The 21,590-nt window shown below is 40.1% G+C and overlaps 1 long non-coding RNA gene across 2 annotated transcripts in view; it reads right to left on the bottom strand.

Annotated features, from left to right (window-relative positions):
• Nucleotides 1–21,590, bottom strand: part of LOC121921788 — a 75,170-nt gene that overhangs the window by 23,483 nt on the left and 30,097 nt on the right. Inside the window, exons 3-4 of one of the 2 annotated variants that reach the window (XR_006102051.1) lie at nt 18,082–18,237; nt 2,524–7,115 (exon numbers count right to left, since the gene is read on the bottom strand). This is a non-coding gene — a long non-coding RNA (uncharacterized LOC121921788). The remainder of the gene's footprint in view (nt 1–2,523; nt 7,116–18,081; nt 18,238–21,590) is intronic. The other variant, XR_006102052.1, reaches the window with a different exon arrangement.

Genomic DNA, 21,590 nt, shown 5'->3' with positions numbered 1-21,590 from the left:
GGGGGGAGGCAACGGCTTCAGAAGTGGCATTGGGCTTGAAGGAAAGGGAAGGGAAGAGGTTCCAAAGAGGAGGAAATGCTGGGCTGGAAGCGAAGGGGAGGCAAGAGGCTGGCGTCTGAGGGGAAGGCAAGGGCTTCAGAGGTGGCATTGATTATTATTATTATTATTATTATTATTATTATTATTATTATTATTATTGTGACAGGAAGAGGATGGCATGGGGGGAGGCAAGGGTTTCAGAAGTGGCATTGGGCTTGAAGGGAAGGGAAGGGAAGAGATTCCAAAGAGGAGGAAATGCTGGGCTGGAAGCGAAGGGGAAGCTAGAGGCTGGCATTCAGAGGGAAGGCTGTGGAAACCCATGACTTTGGGGGAGTCACACTTTCTCAGCCTCAGTGGAAAGGCAATGGCAAATATCATCAGAACCAATCTTGCCAAGAAAACCCCAGGATGGGGTCATTTTAGGGTTGCCATAATCTGTAATGACCCAAATACACACAACACACACATACATCTGGAGGTTTTGAAATTTGAAAAGTTGACAGAATATGCGCACACTGCAGCTAGTTTTTTTTTTTAAAAAAAGGAGGGGGGAAGCACCCATTCGGATGGCCAATGGCTGTAGGATATGTCACCTTCAACGAAAGCAGAAGTGAATTAGATTGACAACAAAGGAGACGCCATTTTAAAGCAGTACTGCAAATGTGAACTTTAGAGGGGCAAATTGCTCCGATCAAGGTAAAGGGTAGTGAGCACTTCTTTCCGAGCAGATTTGCTATGGGGCAACCGGATCTGCCCAGTTCTATCCAGGGCAAATGAGCGAGTGGGAATGGGGCCTTAGAAACTGTGATTAGATAACTTTGGAGGTATTTGCTTATTCTTTGTTTTCCTATTGCTCATTTGGGATTTAAACTGAAATAAACTTTTTTCCTCTTGTTTTAGGATCTAATTCTGAGCTTTAAAAAAAGAGGAGTTTTCTTGTTGTTTTATATTAGATTAGTAAATCTTTTTAAAAGTCAATATCGCTGTGGTTTGCAGTTGTTGGTGCCCACACCATGCCTAAAGCCCTACTGCCCAGCCAAAAAATGGATTCGTGTGTGAAACTGAAAGTCTGGGGCTCTCTTGATGGAAAGAACCTAAGAGATAAAGATATCCACCACATGGCAGGAGTAAGGGCCCTGCTGCAAAGGACTACAGACCCTTTTGTTGGCCAGTGTCATTCCCCAGCACGAGACAAGGCTCAAGGCACTTCTACACCCTCCAATTAATGTTTTGGTGATTTAACCCCACCTCACCACTCCAATAGTTCAAAATGAGTAAAACAAATCCCCCAATGCAGTGGTTCACATCTCCCCATGTCTCCTTGAACATTTCAAACCTTGAGGAACAAAAGCAGAAAATCAGCCCCAAAGGAGCCATTTTTGAAACTGGAAAGGACATCACTTCACTTCCACTCATGTCAGCTGTGCCATGGTGGCTCACTGAGGAGATGTGGGAGTGAAAATGGCCCCGTCCCTTTCACAGTTGCCAAACACTATTATGAGGAGACAGGCGTGCATTTGTTTCGATGCTGTGGTGCTCCAGGACCAAGACCTTAAGCAAAGATCCCCATACAAAGAGACCGCAAGGGTCATCCAGTCCAACCTTTTACCATGCAGTAACTCACAATCAAAGCATCTCCATTTGTATCATCTGGGCCCACTGTGATATGATAATCATTGAACCATTCATTATGATTCAAGGCATGTTCAAATACCCTGGTAACTACAGGCAACACATTTTTAAGTTCAAAAGGACAACATAAATGTAGACCAAAGACTAAGAGTCCCAGTGATCAACCACTGATGCCAGAGGTAAGTTTGAGCAAGGTGATAACAATGGTCAAAGGATATTATGTCACCCAAGGGTGATAATGATGTGCCCTCCCAATGTTGGTCAAATGCAGCTCCATTACTCCTCATCATTGCTTGTGGTGACTAGGGACATTAAGCGCTGCAGTCCAACAATATTTGGAAGGCTGTATGATTCCCATTATTGATTTACATATTCAGTTAAACATAAAACAGGATAATGGAGTATAAAAGGCTCAGAATTATGGTGCCATGGAGTATTTTGTGTGCACTATAGGCATTTAAAAATAAAATAAAATTTCAGGTGTTTGTAATGTCCATACTTGACAACTGTGAGCCTCAAAGATCTCACTTTTGAATCTCAAGAATCTAATCCATGTTCCAGATAAAGTTTGCTTTACTGATTGAATAGAATTTATTGCCTGCTGCTTCCAGGCCCTTGTCAGACAGTTTTGTGGTTTATATTAATAAAGCGTTCAGACATGTACAAAACAAGGCAGAATCTTTGCACATCCATATCATTTCCTCAACTACTTCAGTTTTGCTCTTTGAAATTTCTCTCATTCCTTGAGAGCTTAGTATCAGAAAACACACACACTCTTGGCCGAATAAATTTACTGCATCTTTGTTCCCCTTCTTTTTTAGGCATTCAAGAAAAACTTCCCAGGTAAGTTACCTTCTTGACATGAAGCTTGAGAACAAACAGTTCTTATACAATTACCATCTGCAAACTGTGCACAGAAGCCAAGATGGTTCAGCTCGCTTTGCTGCAGGAAGCCATGAAAGATTCTGCCAATGCTCTTTGCTCTTCCTTTGTTCCTTCTGAAGTAATTAATTAGCCTCATGAAAAAGAGAGAAAGGGGAAGCAAAAAATGTCATGGGTGTGAATGGGCAAAGCAGGAATGAAAAGAGAGGGAGGGGGTTGTCTTTTCAAAACTAAAAGGGAACATGTAACATTTTCAGCCCTTTCCAAAGGTTGAAGCTATTGAAATGGTTGAAGCTTTTAACCGCAAGAGCCAGCATGGTGTAGTAGTTTGTGTGTTGGACTAGAGAGACCAGAGTTTGAATCCCTGCTTAGTTATGGAAACCTACTGGGTGAACTTAGGCAAGTCACACTCTCTCGGCCTCAGAGGAAGGCAAAGGCAAACCTCCTCTAAACAAATCTTGCCAAGGTAGATTCACCTTAGGTTTGCCATATGATCTAATTGACTTGAAGTAACACAACAACAATATTCAGTTGCAGATAAGCTTGCAGATATATTCTGTACATAATGTGAATTAATAAAAATAAGTCCAGGTACAAAGCTACTGCAGCAATCAGATGTGAAATATAATAAATTCAGCCAAGAATGGAACTGAAATTTATCCTGTATTGGTCTTAGAACTTGAGGCGTTGGGGTCAAATTACTGCAAAGACATTTGCTTCATTTTTCTTTCAGAACAAATTCAAAGACATAGCTGTGTTAGTCTGGAAAACCAGTAGGGAAGGGAACTTGTAGCAACTTTGAGACCAAATAAAAGAGAGACATTGGTAGCATGACTGAAAGAAAGAGGTTGGTAGCTTGAACGTTCATAGACTTCATAGGCTGATGCTACCAAATTTTCTCTTTCAGTTAGTCACAAAGGTGTTACAAGATCCCTTTGCATACCAACTTTCTGAACTAAGGGTCCTATGCAGGAGAGAAGTGGGATATAAATTTTAAAAAGAAATAAATGACTTGGAAAGTGTGAGGAATCTGATTTCAGTCCAAGGTTTAATAGGTTTATGCCAAATTGTCCACAAGCCTGATTCACTTTGCTCTCTGATATCCTTGGGCTATCTGCAGAGAAATTACACCTATTTGAGAAGTGCACACGGAAAAAGGCAAATCTTCAAATGGATGCAAAACACTGGTAAAACTGTAGGTAGTAGATGGTAGATTGCATTCATGCAAGACCTATAATGTAAACTTGTACAAAATAAGAACATTTTTTAAAATGAAATATTAAAAAGAGGAAAAAGGAAAAACATTCTAGCCCATTAAAAATGATGCTACCAGGCAGGTGGTGATTATGGATATGGGAAAAGAAAGACATCTTTGGACAGTTCTTTAGATAGTACGTTTATCCTTTGGTGTTGCCTTTTTGGGGGGTTGTTGACACACTTTAATAACACCCCAGATCATTCTACTCCAGTTCTATGCATATGCACTCTATTCACCCCCAAATATTTCACGTCTATTTTAATGTACATTTTAGTAAAGGTAACTGTGCCCATTGTTAAAATTGTATGCATTTTGGATGCATACACTGACTGAATAAACGTGTTTGTGTGCTTTTAGAAATATATTTTTCTCTGTGCAGTTTTTTAAAAAAAAAACATTGGTATATACTGGCAAACACACACACACACACACACACACTTGTTATGCAGTGAGTGTTGCAAGAAATGCACATGTTTCTGGCTGCAAACTGCAGCCAGTTCCCAGGTGTTCTGGGAAGAAGACGGTGGAATCTTGATGATCCAAGTTCCTCATACATTCCTAATGGTATTTTTCAAAGTGGACTTTTGATTTCACTGTGCTCAGCATTTTCCTGAATCAATCTCTACTCTTTTGGCTACCACTTGCAGGGCAGCTCAGAACTGCTAGGCAATGCATGACACCACATCTGAGCTCTACCACATATACTCAACTATAAGTTGAGATATTTATGTCCCAAATGGACTCTAAAATCATGAGTCAACTTATATACAGGACAATAAGTTAATACTGTTTATAAAGTTCCTAAAAGAAGTGCCCATGCTTCCTTCGTAGCCAGAGAGGGTTAAACAGCTCCCTGTTTGAGTCCCTGTGAGCTCTCCTGTATGTGTGTGTGTGTATCTTATCCCTCAGCCTTCCTGCATAGCCAGAGCTAACAAACAGCTGCTGAGGTGACAGAGAGTTTGCCTCCCTGTTTGAGTCCCAGTGCACTCTCATGTCTCTCTGTGTGTGTCTTATCCCTCAGCCTTCCTGCATAGCCAGAGCTAACAAACAGCTGCTGAGGCAACAGAGAGTTTGCCTCCGTTTGAGTCCCAGTGCACTCTCGTGTCTCTCTGTGTGTGTCTTATCCCTCAGCCTTCCTTCATAGCCAGCAAACAGCTGGTGAGGCAAGGGAGGGAGAGAGAGAGAGTATGCCGAGGCTTCTACCCCATTTTGGAAATGATGGTGGTAAAGGGAAGAGAGAGAGAGAGAGAGAGAGAGAGGTTTGTATCCCATTTTGCAATCCACAAGCCTTGGAAATCTTGGTGGTGGAGGGAAGAGATAGAGAGAAGTTTGTACCTCATTTTGCAAGAGATAATCTGCCATCCAATGCACAGAAATGGGAGAATGTTAGATAATTTTACATAATGTAAGGTTTCAGGCAAATGGATAGTCTGAGATGGGCAAACAGAGGTCCTCCAGTTGTTGTTGTACCACTGTTCCCATCATCCCCCCATTGTTGGCCAGGCTGATTGGGGCTGATGACAGTCTGAGTCCAACTGTGGAAGGGCACATGTTCCTCAGCCCTGTGATAACCATTTGAGATTGATCTGGCATGATTTTTATCATTACGCTGTAAGACAGCATTTTTTTAAAATACAATGTATTATTTTAAAAACTCACATTATTAGCATTTCATAACAAAATGGGTGAATTATCCAAAGATGCTTATCAACTCCTGTTCTTCCAGGGCATTGTATGTTAGTAGCAATGAAGTCTCAATGCTGAAGAAGCTGCTAACATTTTATAAATATCAATAAAGCATAGGATCCATAGGGTCAACTTCAAAGGTTGCACTTAACATGATAGATATCAAACCGAAGGAACTATATATACTTGGTCATGATGTAACTCTTCAGTCTTTCTATATATTAAGACTATATATCTCAGTATGGATTATTTGGTAGTGAAATATTAATAGAGCACTTTATCTCTACTTTTATTTTCCTTCTTAGTTACAAACTGCACTGCCATCTTGCGATGTCTCCAGGTAACATTGGCCATACAAACCTTTTTACCATAAAATGGCCAGCAAAACCCTCCTTTGAGGCCAGCAAAATAACAGCACTGGCAAATCTGTTCTGGGGTTATTATCTAGTGTGCTGTAGGAGGACAGCCTTCTCTCCCTCCAGTAGTTTGAAATGCATCTTGAGGCATGGGGGACAGGGGAAGCCATTAATAAGCAATTGCCTTGGTTTATAGAGAGATTTGCTAGTACATCTTGCATTCAGGAAAGAAACATCAAGATGATGATGATGATAATAATAATAATAATAATAATAATAATAATAATGGATCGAGGTGCAATTACAACATATAAAATACATACAAAAACACATCAATAAAATACAATAAAAGATAGTCTCCTTAATACAGTAGGTTTTGCTATACGATTTCCACAGGCTCACTCCGCTGCACTCATGCAGACTATCATGCAGAGAGGGCTAGGATTTCTACCATGAAAAATTAGTTATTCTCAAAGATGCCACAAGGGTCTTTGTTCAACGCCTGCAGGCTTATCTACATCCAAGCTGCAATATTTGCAGCAGGTGGAAACCAATTGTTTGGAGCACATTTCATCATAGAGATTTGGCATATTTGGAGGATTTTGTTCATATCATGCAAGAGATGATGGCACAGGAAGCCACCTACAGAGTCTAGCAACTACAGTCCAGAATCCTGTGTATCTCTTTGAGAAGGAGTTAAGACATTTTTGTCTGATGTGCAATATCTGTATTAAATTCAAGGATGGAAAAGCAGGGTGGTTAACATAACTGCCCTGAAACATATCTATGACTATCCTCAGCTGATGTGCATCCACCTGCCCTTGCTGAAACTAATAGCAGTGCTCCTTTGGCTGAATGCTTGGTTGTGCAATGTTGCCATTTAACACAAGCATTTCATAGTAGATCCAACAATAATTCTGCATGTGGTCATTTTTCCTGTGTAACCCCAATGCAGGATATTGGCCAGAATGTCCCTGTGTGGAACTGATGGTGGCTCCCTGCAAGGCTGTTTATATATACAGTACAGTATTAGCAGCCAGAGTGAGTGAGGAACCTACGTTTCAGTTTCCTCTCTCTTCTCCTTCCTACCATCACCAGTCTACCAGAGTTTAGAATTACTCTTGCATGAAAGTGTGGGAGGAAATAATTCACGTTGAGATTTTTGATGAAAATATCTGTTTCACACCTCCTGAGATCTGTTGTAAGACTGAGCTTAACTTCTGTCAGAGAGTCACTCATTTGCAATCTTCATGGTGTGCTTCCTAGAAAAAAGTCACAAAACAATGTATACAGTTTAAAAATGAGTGACTAAAAATAGATATGGTTGAAAAATATGCAAATAACACACATTGTGCAACAGGGAAATGCACACAGTAGGAGCCATATGCAAAAAGGTATATGTGTCCCAGTTTTGGGTGAAAATGGGATATACACAAAATGATGTGAAGATGATGACAGTGTACAAAAATGTGCATCAAGAAAAATGTGTACAATAATGTGCATCAGGATGCTAATGATCTCATTCACACATTCCGGGTTTGTTGTTAACGCTAAAGAATCAAATCTATGTGCATTTCTGCAAGTTCTGTTGCTCACATGTGCCAGCACTCAAATAAAGATGATGAAGCAGATGTATTCAAAACATGTTCAAGGCAAACAGAGTTTTATACTTGTTTATCCCGGGTCTATCTGCATCGGTTATTCACAGCTGAGAATGCAAATCTTTGAGAAAAAAATAGGGAATAAACCCAAGGTCAATTATTCTGGGTTAAGTGGGGGTTTTCGCAGCCCCCTCCCCAAGCCTTAATTGGATGCATTTGAAATGTATGTGGACAACAAAGATTCAACCTGGATTCTACCTGGATTATTTTCACCATCTAAATAACTGTCCCTTGGCCATTATATAACCTTTTCTGGAAGGCTTGTGAGCTTGAGTAAAAGCAGCTAGTGTAGAACTGGGTGATGTTAGATTTAGGTCAATGAAATCAAGTCTATGTCTTAAATCCAGAATAAATGTTAAGGTGACATCAGCACTTTTGGGGCACTCCTCTCACTTCTGCAGCCCTGTGTGACACACACAAAAATGCTGGAGAGTTCTCTAGCTCTCTCAAGAAGGTTTTCAAGGTTTGTGGGGGCTGCAAAAGAGTTTGGGAATGGATAGTGTACCTCTCTGGGGGCGTTTCCACTTGCGATTTAAAACAATTTTAAATACAGCAGTTTGTTTTAAAGCGACTCAAAATAAAGCAAGTGTTATCCCGCTTTTCAAATCGGTTTATTTGTATCTTTCCCATTTACGTAACGTTTTATTTTGATTCAATGTAATTGACCTGGTTTCGTTCCCATTCATGGATGAATCGGTGTTTATTTAAATCAGTTTTGCTACTTTTTTGTTCACATTCACTTGTTTCGGCTGTCAATCAAAGAGACGTCATCATGATGTCACAATAATTCGGAGTAACATGCATCGATATAACTTTTACCTGCGTTCCCACTACCTGACCGTTTTTAATTTGTTTTAAATTTCGCTTTTTAAAAAAAGAGCCAATGAGGAGGCGCTTAAGCTCTTTAGAGTCCTAAGCGCCTAAGCTCTTAAGAGTCTAAGAGGGAAAGATGGCGGTGACAACATATGGGGACAAAGAAAGGGCGACTCCCCCGAGCCAGCCCATCGTGCTCCGCTCCTCCCATCCTGTGGACCCCGAATCAGACGCCGAAATGTTCCCATTTAAATACCGCTATTCGTATCTCGGATCAAGGGATAACCCGGGGTAAAACCTACTATTTTTTTGCACTGCTTTATAGGCTTCTGATCCAGTTTAAATGTTTGGATTCGAATCAGATTTGAAACGCAGTGGGAACGATAGCGGGTTACTCTAGAACTGTTCTAGAGTTAATTCGGGATTGAGTGAGAATGATACACCTTGGATTCGATTTGTAAACCAGTGTATAAGTGAGTGGGAACGCGCCCTCTCTCTTCTACCTGTCAAAGCTGTTTCTTGTGAATGCAACCGATCACGTTATATACTGAGCTAAGGATTTTTTCACATCTTACTTCCTGCACCAATGCCAGCTAATTTCTCTCTCAATCAGATTTTGTAAGGCCACTTCACAACCTGATTAGAGGGAACAAACAACTTTGGTCTAAAAAGCTAGGCTCTAGCCTACTGCAGCATTAGATAGATAGATAAACATTTGTTGGTAAAATTATTTTAATAGCTGGTCCAAGACCCTGTTATTTTGATAGAAGGCAGGAAGGTTGTCATAAGAGGCAATTTGTCTGAACTGGTGTGAGTGCTAAGTCCTGATAGATTACCAGGTATATAGGCATTTAGGTCAGGGAGCATCAAGGGAAATTACAGGCCATTTTCATCTAAATTAGCTATCCTCAACCTGTGTTCTCCAGATGTGCTAATTTAAAATCCCCACTAACCCCATCCATAGTACATTTTGGCTGAAACTCTTTTTAAATGTTGCTTTTCTTAAAGTACAATAAAACTATCCAGGATGTTTCAAAGTAAATTTCAAAGACTATTTATATATTTATTTATTTATTATTTTATTTTCATCCCACCCTTCTCCCAAAGTGGGACACAAGGCAGGACCCAAAGTGGGACTAAAGTTAAAACCAAGTAATGGCTAGTTAATTACAGAGTTTCCTATCCTTTTAATTTTGTATTAAAGGACAAATAGGAATTCAGAAACTGTTCTGGGGGAAAGGCACATATGTTTTCTAGTGGGATAGCTTTATTGTGAATGGAAGAACGTAGCTTAGTTGAACTGACTAAAAAGTCCATCAGCCCATCAAGTGGACCCAATGGAGACTAAGTGCATATCTACACTATGGACCCTCCAACATTTCACAGATGAAAATCACCACATGAACATGAGGCTGTGGTCAATATTGCAAAAGTTATTAATGAGGAAGAACACAAAACCTAGGAGAGGGTGCAGCAGTCTGCTTTTTCCTGGGCCTACTGGGAAGGGCAACATTCCTCCTCATCATCTTCTACTCCTTTTTTCTATGCTAAGTTAACTCAGTGCAAACTATTTTTTTATTTTGCAACTACTGAAGTAAACTGAGGACAAATCAGGAAAGTGGGAGAAAGAAAAACTGAGAGATTTCAAAAAGAGTTCATACAAGTGGGACAGCAGAGCATTAATCAGGACTGTCCCTGTCAAATCTAGACAATTGGGAAGTAGAATACTACAAACCTAGTGGTTTAACCAATGATATCACCAGTTTAACTGCCAAGGTTTCTCCCAAAGAACTCTGGCAATTCTAGTGAGTTTGCTGGGGTTTCCTAACATCCCCAACAGGAGATTCTTTCAGGAAAGGAAATTTCTATTAAACCAGTTAAAGTTTGTGGCATAGAGATAAGCAACCCTAAGGGAACCTATTTGCATGTCTGAGTTAAATGTTTTCCTACCCATTAACCTGAGCTATAGCAAAACCTCAAAACAATTTTTCAGATCAAATAATATAAGAAGCTTGACAATTTTGTCAAGGAAAAGCAAGGAGAAAGAAAGGGGAAAAAAAGAAATAGGGAGTGAAAACCAAGGAATCAGGCTGCTTGGGAATAGTGAGGAGGAGAGACAGAGGAGAGGAGAGACTATGTGACTACCAATAACATAGCTGTTATTGGCATATTTCGCATATGGGGACTAGTGCGACTGAAAACCCATTGAAGGGGCTCCCCTGTCAGTGAAATGGGGTGTGCTAATCATCCATTAGTATGTAGCAGCTATGTGTCAGAGGCATCATTGTGCAATATGTATTGCCAAAGCCTCTTTTTTCCTGGTGTAATTTCAGTTTAAAAGCCTCATGTAGTAATCTCCTCAGTTTCAGAACACCTGGACTGGGCCAAAACGTCCTTCAGTTCTGTCTCTCAAGTGTCACTATTGTAACAGAAAACCCTTCCTTTCTTCTGCAAAAAGGAGAGAAAATTTCCAATCCTTAATACAACACAAACCTTAATACAACACAGAGGCCTATGTGTGCTAAATAATTCAGTAAACATATCAGTCTTGAAGAGAAGGGTTTTTTAAAAAAGAGAAGGGTAGTGTTTTAGCACACCATCTGTTCTCATGGCGCAATCCCAGAAGAAAGTGAGAATGCTTAACAGCATGCTATGAACATGCTCTTTCTCATTCAGTTGAAGAACATCACAGTTGGGACATTTAATAGTAAGTCGTCCACTGTGTTTGCACATTCCTAAACAGAAATATTAGAGCAACCAAATTTTAATTTCTGTACTTGTCATTTGTTACTATAATTACACTGGAATACAATTAGGTGCCTTTGGATCTTTCAGTGTTAATTAAAAAGCTAATAACTTGAAATGCTATAAATACTGAAGAGGGGGTCAAATGTATCAGCCAATTAATCCTTTGTCACTTACTTTTAAAAATCCTTTTAATTGGAAGATTGGCTTCAATCTGACTATATAATATAGTAAGGGCACCAATGAATTTTTCTCCCTGTTGTTACCTACTGGGAATTTTCAGCATTACTTAAACCGTGACTCTCATTCATTTGAAAAGAATCATACTTAGGCAAGTGTTGGAGATCACCCAATTTCCCTACAGAAAGTCAATCCTCAGCAACTCCAGGTATGAAAAATTCCTCTTTATAATCTCAGAGAACTGTCAGTTTTAATAATATTGAGTCAGATGGAAAATGTTCTGATACAGAAAGCAAAGCAAGACACTGCCTTCCTATAATATATATTTTAAGGATGCAATCTTCAAACCACTTACTAGGGAACAAGCTCCATAAACCATAATGGAATTTACAACTATGTAACATGCATGGAATTGCAGTGTAAGTTTGCCACAAATGGGAAAGGGCTGCTAGGCAGGGTAGTCATAGGAATTCCAGACTGGATTATCATTCTTGCGTGAATTCAGCACTGTCTATCTAAAGACCTATGGATCCAGGAGCTGCACACCTTTGTATCCATCCCTGTTGCTTGTTCTTTGAGGCCAGAATCCTAGAATTCTTTTGATTGTTTCTGAGCAGTTCCTGAAAATATTTCTCTCTGAGACTGATGTGGAACGGAACAGGCATTTCCAGCAGCATTGGTGACATTCCATTGTGCAATAAAACAGGTGATAGCCTCGTTCCATTCCCATCCCGCCCCCTTTCATTCTGCGCTGGGACCATTCCCAAAAGCCCATGTGATAAGCTCCCATGTTTGGTGGATTTTTGTTTGAATTTTCTAAATGGCCAACACAGCCACTCCTGCATATTTTCTAAATAAGAAGGGGTAATTTTGTAATGAAACACTTATTGCACTTCTGACGATCCCACCATGAGTAAATTTCACGTATACTTTAAGGAAGAGGTGAGTAAAGTGTGGCCCTGGAGCATAACACAATGCCAAAGCTGTTTCACTGCTCTTTGTTCCCAGTCTTCTGACACACCTGCACTCCTTTTTTTTTCTGGAAAAAAAAAGGGGGGGGGATGTGAACTGTCTTTCTCTGAGCACAAATCCAAAGATTTAATAAGTCATTAACCCATAGCTTAATGCTATAGAATTCTGGGATTCAGTTTTCTGAGTTACTTAGCCTTCTCTGCTAGAGAACTCTGTTGTCACAACAACTACAAATCCCAGGATTCCATAGGATGGAGCTATGACAATTAAAGCAATGCCAAATTGCATTCAGTTATTACATTTTTGGCATTCCATGTGGCCCTCGGAGTGTAGAAAACTAGCCCTCATCCTTGATGAAGTTACCCACACCTGCTTTAGTGGATATGGGTATATATTCCAGACTGTCCTGTCTGGTCTCTTGACAAAGCAGTTGTTGTTGCGGCTGTTATGTGCCTTCAAGTTGACTCTGACATATATCAACCCTATCCTGATGGGGGGGGGGGGGGGGGGAGGAGGATGAGATTTATTCAGAGAATATTTTCATTGTCCTCCTCAACAAATGAGAGATGATTTGCCCAAGATCACTCCAGGGGCTTTCCAAGAGTAAGCAGGGGGTTGAATCCTGGTTTGTGGGAGTCCTAATTCAACACCCAAAGCACTACAATATGCTCACTTTACAACATAATGAAAAACCGTGTGCATTTCCAATAACCATACTTCAGAAAAGAGAAACTGGCTAATCAAGACTACTAACCTTGGTTTTAGGAAATATCCTTGTCTTGTCACCCAATGACCATTGACCATCATTAAAACTGAACATGTTACCTCATCTTCACATCCACAACATTTTGCATACCTGTGGACATTTTCACACATAAACTGCTATATAAGTCTGCCTCTGGGCTTTCCAGTCCACCACATGCATCTGAAGAAGTAGACTCAAGTCTATGAAAGCTCATGCCACCAGCTTTTCTCTTTCAGTTAGTCTCAAAGGTGCTGCAAGCTCCCTTTGCATACTGATTTTCCAAACTAACACAGCTGTGTCTTTGAATTATTTCTATATACTATCCATATTTTGAGCAAATTCAAATAATACGGGGATATGGAGAATCAAGGCTCATCTACAACATTTGTTGCAGTATTCATTAAAAAGAGCACTTAAAAATCAGATTAAATTGGTCAAAGCAAAGAAATAAAATGCTTCCATCTGAATCCTGAAATTGAGGATGACTTTCCAAAGCAGCATCCTAATGCACCATTTCAAATCAGAGAAGCTTTACCTTTAAGGAAAATCATCCATTTTTCTGGGCACTTGAGCTAGGGCAGCAGGGAAGGAAGGGGGAGAAGAGTTGTTTGATGAGCCTCCTAAAAGATGCTCCAAGGAAATATCAGTTTCCATCGTCCCTTCAAATTATTTAAAGTTTGTCGTGCTCAGATTGTTGTTTGAAGGCAACATTTTGAATAATGGGTTTCTCCTGCTATTTACACATTGGGGTAAAGGCAAAACAGCCATTACGTGCTGCGCTTTATTGCACTGCATTATGTATGAGATAGTTTTGTAAGCAGGTACACACAAGGGGCGGAGAGAAGAAACACTGGAAAGCAATTTCTTTTATTGTCCAATATAGAAGAGTTAGGAATAATCTAGGGAACATTCAAACGCCCCCGTTTGTGGGCCCTGCAAGCTGTAGTGTTGAAATGAGTTATTTACTACACTATTATAAGCACTCACATTAACACTACAGTGCAGCTACGAATTTTTCCACTGGGCTAGTTTATAACCACTCTGTTTATGATGCTAGATAACTGAGTGGCTTCCCTTAATAAGTTATAACCTTCCTTGCACTGGAAAGAAGGGAAGGCTAAATGACTAAGGAGCCTTCCTGTTCCTTTAAATAAGGATCCAGGGCAGTAAATGCCACGCAAACTTGAAAATGACGCAGCAGCACACCTGCTCACCAAGTATTGGGATTTGCTTTTGGAAAAGCATCTTATTTTCTCCAGAACTAGTGTGGAAAAGAAAGGCTTGGGCTGGGGAGATCAGAACGGAGATTCTTGCTTGGGCAAGGAGGCTGGTGATGGATGGCCTCTCAGCTTAGCCTGTCTTAACCTGGACTGCTCTTGTGAGAATGAGATGAAATGACCTCTATGCGTGCCAACTGTGTTCTTCAGCAGAAAATGGAACGTTCAACATTAAATATAAATAAGATACAATCCTGAGATTAGAATTTTATTTAAGCACTAGCATCTAGATTATATAAAGACTCACCAGGATTGGCCTTTTAAAGATTGTAGCAGATCAGAGAGGGGCATGACACCTACCTCCACCTGTTTTTGTATCTATAACAATAGTATTTTTTTTTACTCTACATGTTGAGACTTCTTTGTCAAAAATGCTTGGGACCAGGAGTGATTCGTTATTTTTTTTTATTTCAAAATACCTGGATTTGTACATACATACATAATGAGATATCTTGGAGATGGGAGCTACAAGCACAAAATTTATATATGTTTCATGTATACAAATAATCTGAAGATTATTTAATACAATATTTTAAAATAATTTTGTGCATGACACAAAGTTTGTGTACACTGAACCATCAGAAAGCAAAGGTGTCACTGTATCAGCCACCTATTTTGGATTTTGGAATATTTTGGATTCCGGATAAAGGAGACTCAGCCCGTAGCATTTATGTTTAGTAGGGGTCAAAAACCTGCATATTCCTTGAAAACAAGGGGAGCATGTGTCTTGATTTTAAGCTCAAAAGTGATTCTGGAAGTTTCTCAGGACTGCTCCTCCAGTACCTTATTTTAAATGTATAATGCATCTGTTTTGCAACTGTGACCATGCCACTGGTCTCTGAAACCAGAGTAACAAAGGCATTGACAATAAAGTGCACACTGTGGTGGGACTACAGAGACCTTTTCTACCCTAGAAGCTGCCTCTCATCAGTGCAAGGCAGGTACCACATCTGAGACCTGCCCACCCCATCACAGCCCTTCTTGAAGGAGACCAAAACATTTTTCTCTCTATGATGCCAAATGGTTGCCAACTCCCATTTAGTTTTAATCACACTATTCTTGCTGAATAACCAAGCAAGAAAAAACGTTGCTCTGCAAAGGGGGTGGGGGAGCAAGAAGTAAATGACAGAAGAAACATACTGTATAATGAAGTGGGGCTCATTATACAGTAGTCCAAATATACCTTTGCTAGCCTCCTGATTTGTTTTAGTCTTTTGTGAAACACTGGTAGCCTGAATGAACTACAGAACCTCTGGTTTCATGGTTGCTGGTTGTCCTCCCTATTACTACTACTGTTTAGGCATTATTAAATTTAGAAAAATATAACTGGACAGGAAGCAGAGACATGACATTTCCCCTCCATTAGCATGCCCATTGCCTTCTACACCTGGAGGACAACTTTCTAAAGAGGTGAATACCTTTTAGGCATTACTCACCACAGGATTTCAAACCCAAAGAAATCAGGGTTGCACTTCTCCTTTCCAGACAGTCCTTTTCCATGTGTGACAGAAATTGTGATGAAGCAGAGCATGGCTAGAATGCTGATTACCCCCCCCACACACACACACACTTTTCTCCTTGTGCTTTTTAATTTTATTTTTATTATTTAATTTTATTTTTTGCTGTTGTGTGTCTTCAAGTTGTTTTTGATTTATGGTGACCCTAACCTGAACCTATCACCATATTTGTTCAGAGGGGGTTTGCTTCTGCCTTTTTGTAAGGCTGAGAGAGTGTGACTTGACCAAGGTCACAGGTTTCTACTATCGACTCATTTACGCTACCCAGTTTAATTATACATGAATATAGCTACAGGCAATATGGAAGTTTATTGTAAACCTGGATTAGACTCTAGAAGATCAAATGTAGTTTCTAGATTGTTAGGCTAAGGATGTGAAAGTGTGGGACATTTTAATGCTTGTTTTTGTTACCAAAAAACAAGAGTTTCTGCCTTTTGAGTATGTGTGTGTAGAGGACAGAAGAGAGAAAGCAGATTAGACAATTACTGAAAAAAATCCTTTCCCAAAATCCTTTTCATCAGCGGCCCCTAGACAATAACCTGCCCAGAGAGCTTCAATGACTGAATGTGTTTATGTTTTAACCTATGTGTTTCAGTGGTTTATGTCTTTTAGTCTATGTTGTATCCCACCTTGACCCTTGGTGAGAAGCAGGTAAGAAATAAATATTAGTACAGTGAACCCTTGGTACCTGCTGGAGTTTGGTCCCAGGATCCCTGCCTCCCTGGTAGATACCAAAATCCAAGGATGTCCAAGTCCCATTAAATACAGTGGTATAATAAAATGGTGTTCCTTACATAATGACAAAATCAAGGCTTGCTTTTTGGAATGAATATATTTGGAACATATTTTCAAGCCGTAAATAGTTGAATCCATGGATAAAGAATCTATGGATATAGAGAGACAATTTTAGTAGTACAGTAGTAGTAGTAGCAGCAGCAGCAGTAAAAAGAAAAGAAGCTGGAACACCAAAAAGCAGAATCAGTACCCCAAGATGCCACTCGAAATGACAACCTTGCAGTTGTAACATGGATTTAACATGTAACATGAAGTCTCTCAACACTCTTCAAAGGCATGCCTGTGCAAAATGTGCTCAGTAAACCAATCAAGATTGTAGCAATCACTTTCCCCCTTGTGATGCCCCAAATCTAAGCTCCAAAGTCCCACTCCATGCCAGTGTGTCAGCAGCTTCTAGATCCCCTTTCCTCTTCCAAAGAACTCAAAAATTCTGACAGCACCTACCCTCTTAACTTGAGATCTTTCACAGGAAAGATAAAAGGTGCGGCAGGTATGCATGAACTATTGCAACCAAGGGTGTCATTAGCGGTGTGTGGAGTGTTCAGACCACACCAGGTGATACCCTAAAGGGGGGATGAAACCATGGCTCCCAGAACAGCTGCCATTGGGCAGAAATGGGCTCTGGCATTTGCCTGCATTCTTTTAAAATGCTGGGGTTCAGAGGAAGAGATGGTGCGAGTGAGGTGAAGCTCAATGTGAGGAGAAAGGAGAGGCATCAGAGTTTAATTTTGTTTTATAAAAAATAATTTTTAAAATTAATTTTTTAAATTTTAATACATCACATCTTACCAAATTTTCACTTTAACCACATGAAACTATGTACGTGTAAATACATTTAGACTGTGCATATAATTTTGTAATTTAAAGGTATAATTTTAATTTTGCTAGTTGTTTATATCACAACTATTGCTATTACATTCAGTGATATACAAGAAATATGATTTATGAGTAACATTGGTAGAAAAAAAACATTACTAAGGATTCTGTTTGGTGTGATATGGGAAGAAGTCAGTGGGGAAGTGTCTCAGCCCAGGCCTCAGAGGGAGAGAAGAACCACTGGACTTGATCCCTTTCCCCACCACCATTCTCTTCTCCTTTTGTGTCATGTCTTTTTAGATTGCAAGCTTGAGGGCAGGGAACCATCTGAATAACTATCTGTAAGCCATTCTGAGAGCCTTTAGGGCTGAAGAGCGTGGTATAAATACTGTAAATAAAATAAATAATAAACCCTTGTGATGCCACTGATTGCAACACCAACAGCAGCCCCTGGCCAGATGATAGGGGCATTCCCTTTCCTTGGCTGGAAATGCTGAGGACTGAAAACTTCTGCATACTAAGTATGGGATCTCTCACTGAACTATCGTTCTTTATTGGCTACTGGATGAAGTGTTCCCACTCTAACCCCAACTGGCTGTGTTAGAAATTCAGGAAAATATAAAATAGGTGGCATGCAAGTAGGTTAGAGCGCTCTAGATTTTTGCTAAAGAAATTTATCAATTTTAAATAGTGCTTGAATTACATACCCAAGCATGAGGATTGATGATAGCCCTTGCCATTTTTTATCCAGACTTGGAAGCGCTGCATGTGTTGCTCACGGAAGCATTCAAATCAATCACAGAGACTCGAGATTAGCATTTAATTGGGAGGCAACTTTGTCCTTGTTCTTAGCAGGAAGAGTACTGGAGAGAGAAGATAACAGAATCCTTTAAAGGAAAAAAGTAAAAGTTCCAAAAAGGAAATACAATCATATTGGGGGGGAAGGGTTGCACTCCATTTGTAGTGTAAAAGAAATAATGTGTCTATATATTATGGTCACTGAGAACCAGGACCAAAATAAAGGCTTATGAGAACCACATGTTCCTCTCCTTACTGAGTTTCCCTGTAATCTATGAACTGCACAGACAATCACCATGGCTGGCTGCAGTGGCTAGTGAAGATGGGTATCAGATGAGTCAGCCACTGCCCCAACATTGCTGCCACACTCACTTTGTAAAGGGCATCCCCCTTAAAAAGAGAGAGAGAGAGAGAGAGAGGCAATGGGAGAAAATGCACGGACTGCAGCCCCTCCTCATACATGAAAACAGGAGGTTCACTGAAAACTCTTTGTTCTGTAGCCTTCAAAATGCAGAGGTTGGAATGGTCAAGCACATGAGAAGAGATGGTTAAGAGGAGATATGATAGCCCTGTTTACATATTTGAAGGACTTTCATATTGAGGATGGATCAAGCTTGTTTTCTGCTGCTCCAGAGAATAGGACCCGGAACAATGGATGCAAGCTACAGGAAAAGAGATTCCACCTAAATATTCTCCCATCATTTCTTCATTGTCCTCTGTTTTCCATACTGCAGAAGCTCAGTGATCTCAGAAAAAGTCGTAGTTAAGAACTTGACAAAAAGTACCTATGCGGTATCTGGTGTACAACACCGTAGGATTATCTCAATGAAATGACCATCCCTTTCCAAACTGACCATATTACTTGATGATTTAGGCTGTAGAACTAATGCAGATGGAGACCACTTTAAGTCCTGTAGTTCCATTCTATGGAATTCGTGGATTTACAGTTTTACAAAATCTGCAGTCTTCTCTACCAAAGAGTGCTAGTGTCTCACAAAAACTACAAATCCCAGGATTTTGTAGAATGGAGCTATGGCAGTTAAAGTGGTATCAAACTGCATTATTTCTGCCATGTAGATGCATCCCTAATGTCTTATAATCTTGAAATTAACCAACTTGTTATACTCTAATCTTGAACTAAAATAAATGGTTTGGAAATTGAAACCTAGACAGTTAGAAAGACTATTAAAATGGATGAATTTATTTTTTTTGCAAAAATCCAGGAGATAAGGTTTGGGGTAAAAAACCAGCTGAGGAATATAAAATTTGTTACTTCCCCGCCCCCTCATTGCATTAATTGATAACTTAAATCCTGGATTTGAGGTAATGCTAACTTCCAACCTCAACAGTCATTTCACTTAAAAATGAATTTAATCAAGCTGCCCCTTTACGTAAGAAAATTTCCAAAGTACATTGATAACTTAGGTCCAAAACACACTGCAGAAATAAAAATCCAGTTTGAGACCGCTTTAGCTGCCCTGGCTCAATGCTAGGGAATTCTGGGAACTGTAGTTTTGAGAGAGATTTAGCCTTCTCTGTCAGAGAGCCCTGGTGCCCACAATAAACTACAATTTCCAGGATTCCCTAGCACTGAGCCAGGACAGTTAAAGCGGTCTCAAACTGGATTATTTCTGCAGTGTGTTTCAGACTTTTGGCTACTAACACACTGGAGAAATAAAGCAGTTTGGCACCACTTTAACTGTCATGGCCCCATCCTGCAGAATCCTGATATTTGTAGTTTGGTGAGGTATTCAGTCTGTACTTTCAGAGAGCTCTGGTGCCTCACCAAAACTACAAATCCCAGGATTCCACAGGATGGAGTCATTACAGAGGAGCCCTGGTGGCGTAGTGGTTAAATGCCTGTACTGCTGCCACTCACTCACAAACCATAAGGTTGCGAGTTCAATCCCAGCAAAAGGTCTCAAGCTCGACTCAGGCTTACATCCTTCCAAGGAGGTCACTAAAATGAGTACCCAGCTTGTTGGGGGCAATTAGCTTACACTTTGTAAACCCCTTAGGGAGTGCTTAAGTGCACTGATAAGCGGTATAGAAATGTACTTGCTCTTGCTATTGCTATACAGTTAAAGTGGTGTCAAAGTGCTTTACTCTTGCAGTGTGGGTGCGCCCTAAATTCATTTTAACCAGTTCATTCCTATCCTCAGCTACAGGTTGCTCGCCTCTATTATAATCCTTGGATTTAGGATTGATGTCCTTAGAATATGCTGTCTTGCTTTCCTTAGATCATGCTGCCTGTCTATCCGTGGTCACTTTGGCTAACAGCTCTAGAAATGGATCTATGCTACTAGTCCTGGACTGTGTCTTTTGATTCTGACTCCTCCAACAGATAGCTTGTTAATCAAATCTATCTGAAACCTATATTTCTCTGTCTTTTCACAGACTACTCCAAACAGCAAAAAGTGAGAAACTGTGGCCCTTCAGGTCTTGTTAGAGTGCCACTCCCATGATCCCTATGCTGGCTAGCACTGGTGGGGGGTTGCAGTCAAACCACATCTGCAGAGCCAGTCATTCCCAACTCGCTCTGGATTTGGGTATAGATAAGGCAGGACAATAAGATTTCTTCTTATTTAGTGGAAAAATTGCTCCACACTTACTCTTGCACAGGTAATCATGTCTGATTACTATCACAAGTAGATAGCAACTTGATGTATGAGCAACATAATACTCTGGAGTGTAAGTTAGAATGCAATTACTCATTCAGAGGGTATTGTGAGAATAAATCCGAAGGCCAAATGTGGCTTAATGTGTCAGGTATAAATTATTGTCCTAGAACTTGCTGGCCAGAAGGTTTTCCTTGAGACTATAATAAAGCAACCCTATGCAAATCACTTACAGAAAAAAAGAGGACAGTTTACCAATCTGCTCCATGATGTGGCATATAAAGCCAGGTCTTTTAAAACCAGGGGTGGGAATCATACTACCTTCCAGATGCTGTCAGACTGAAGCTCCCAGAATAGCTGACTAGGGCTGCTGCCATTTAAAATAGTAAATTACCATATCTTTTCACTGACTCTGCTCCTGTGCTTTTAACATCAAGCAAGCACACACACACACACACACACACACACACAGCAAGTGAAGTTTATGCATATTGCCAAATGCATCTTCAAGCCAAGAGGGGCAAAGCTACCAATAACAAGATTGCTGCAGAACAGATAAGAGACTAAGGATAATGCTCACTTCTGATTTACATAACATCCTTTTTGGTCTTCTTTCCCCCACCCCCGCCAATGTTTTGTTTACTTATAGGTGTCTTTAAAACACATTACAGCAAAAATATCATAATCAAAAAAGAGAACATGCTAAACAGCATAATCTGTCTCCTATGAACAAAACATTAAAATATCCTTGATTGGGAGTAGCAAACTTCAGAGAGAATGGGTAAACATCAAAGAAATTC

The sequence above is a fragment of the Sceloporus undulatus genome, chromosome 2 (assembly GCF_019175285.1).
Source record: "Sceloporus undulatus isolate JIND9_A2432 ecotype Alabama chromosome 2, SceUnd_v1.1, whole genome shotgun sequence".
NCBI lineage: Eukaryota > Metazoa > Chordata > Lepidosauria > Squamata > Phrynosomatidae > Sceloporus > Sceloporus undulatus.
This window is presented reverse-complemented; position numbering and strand designations above follow the sequence as displayed.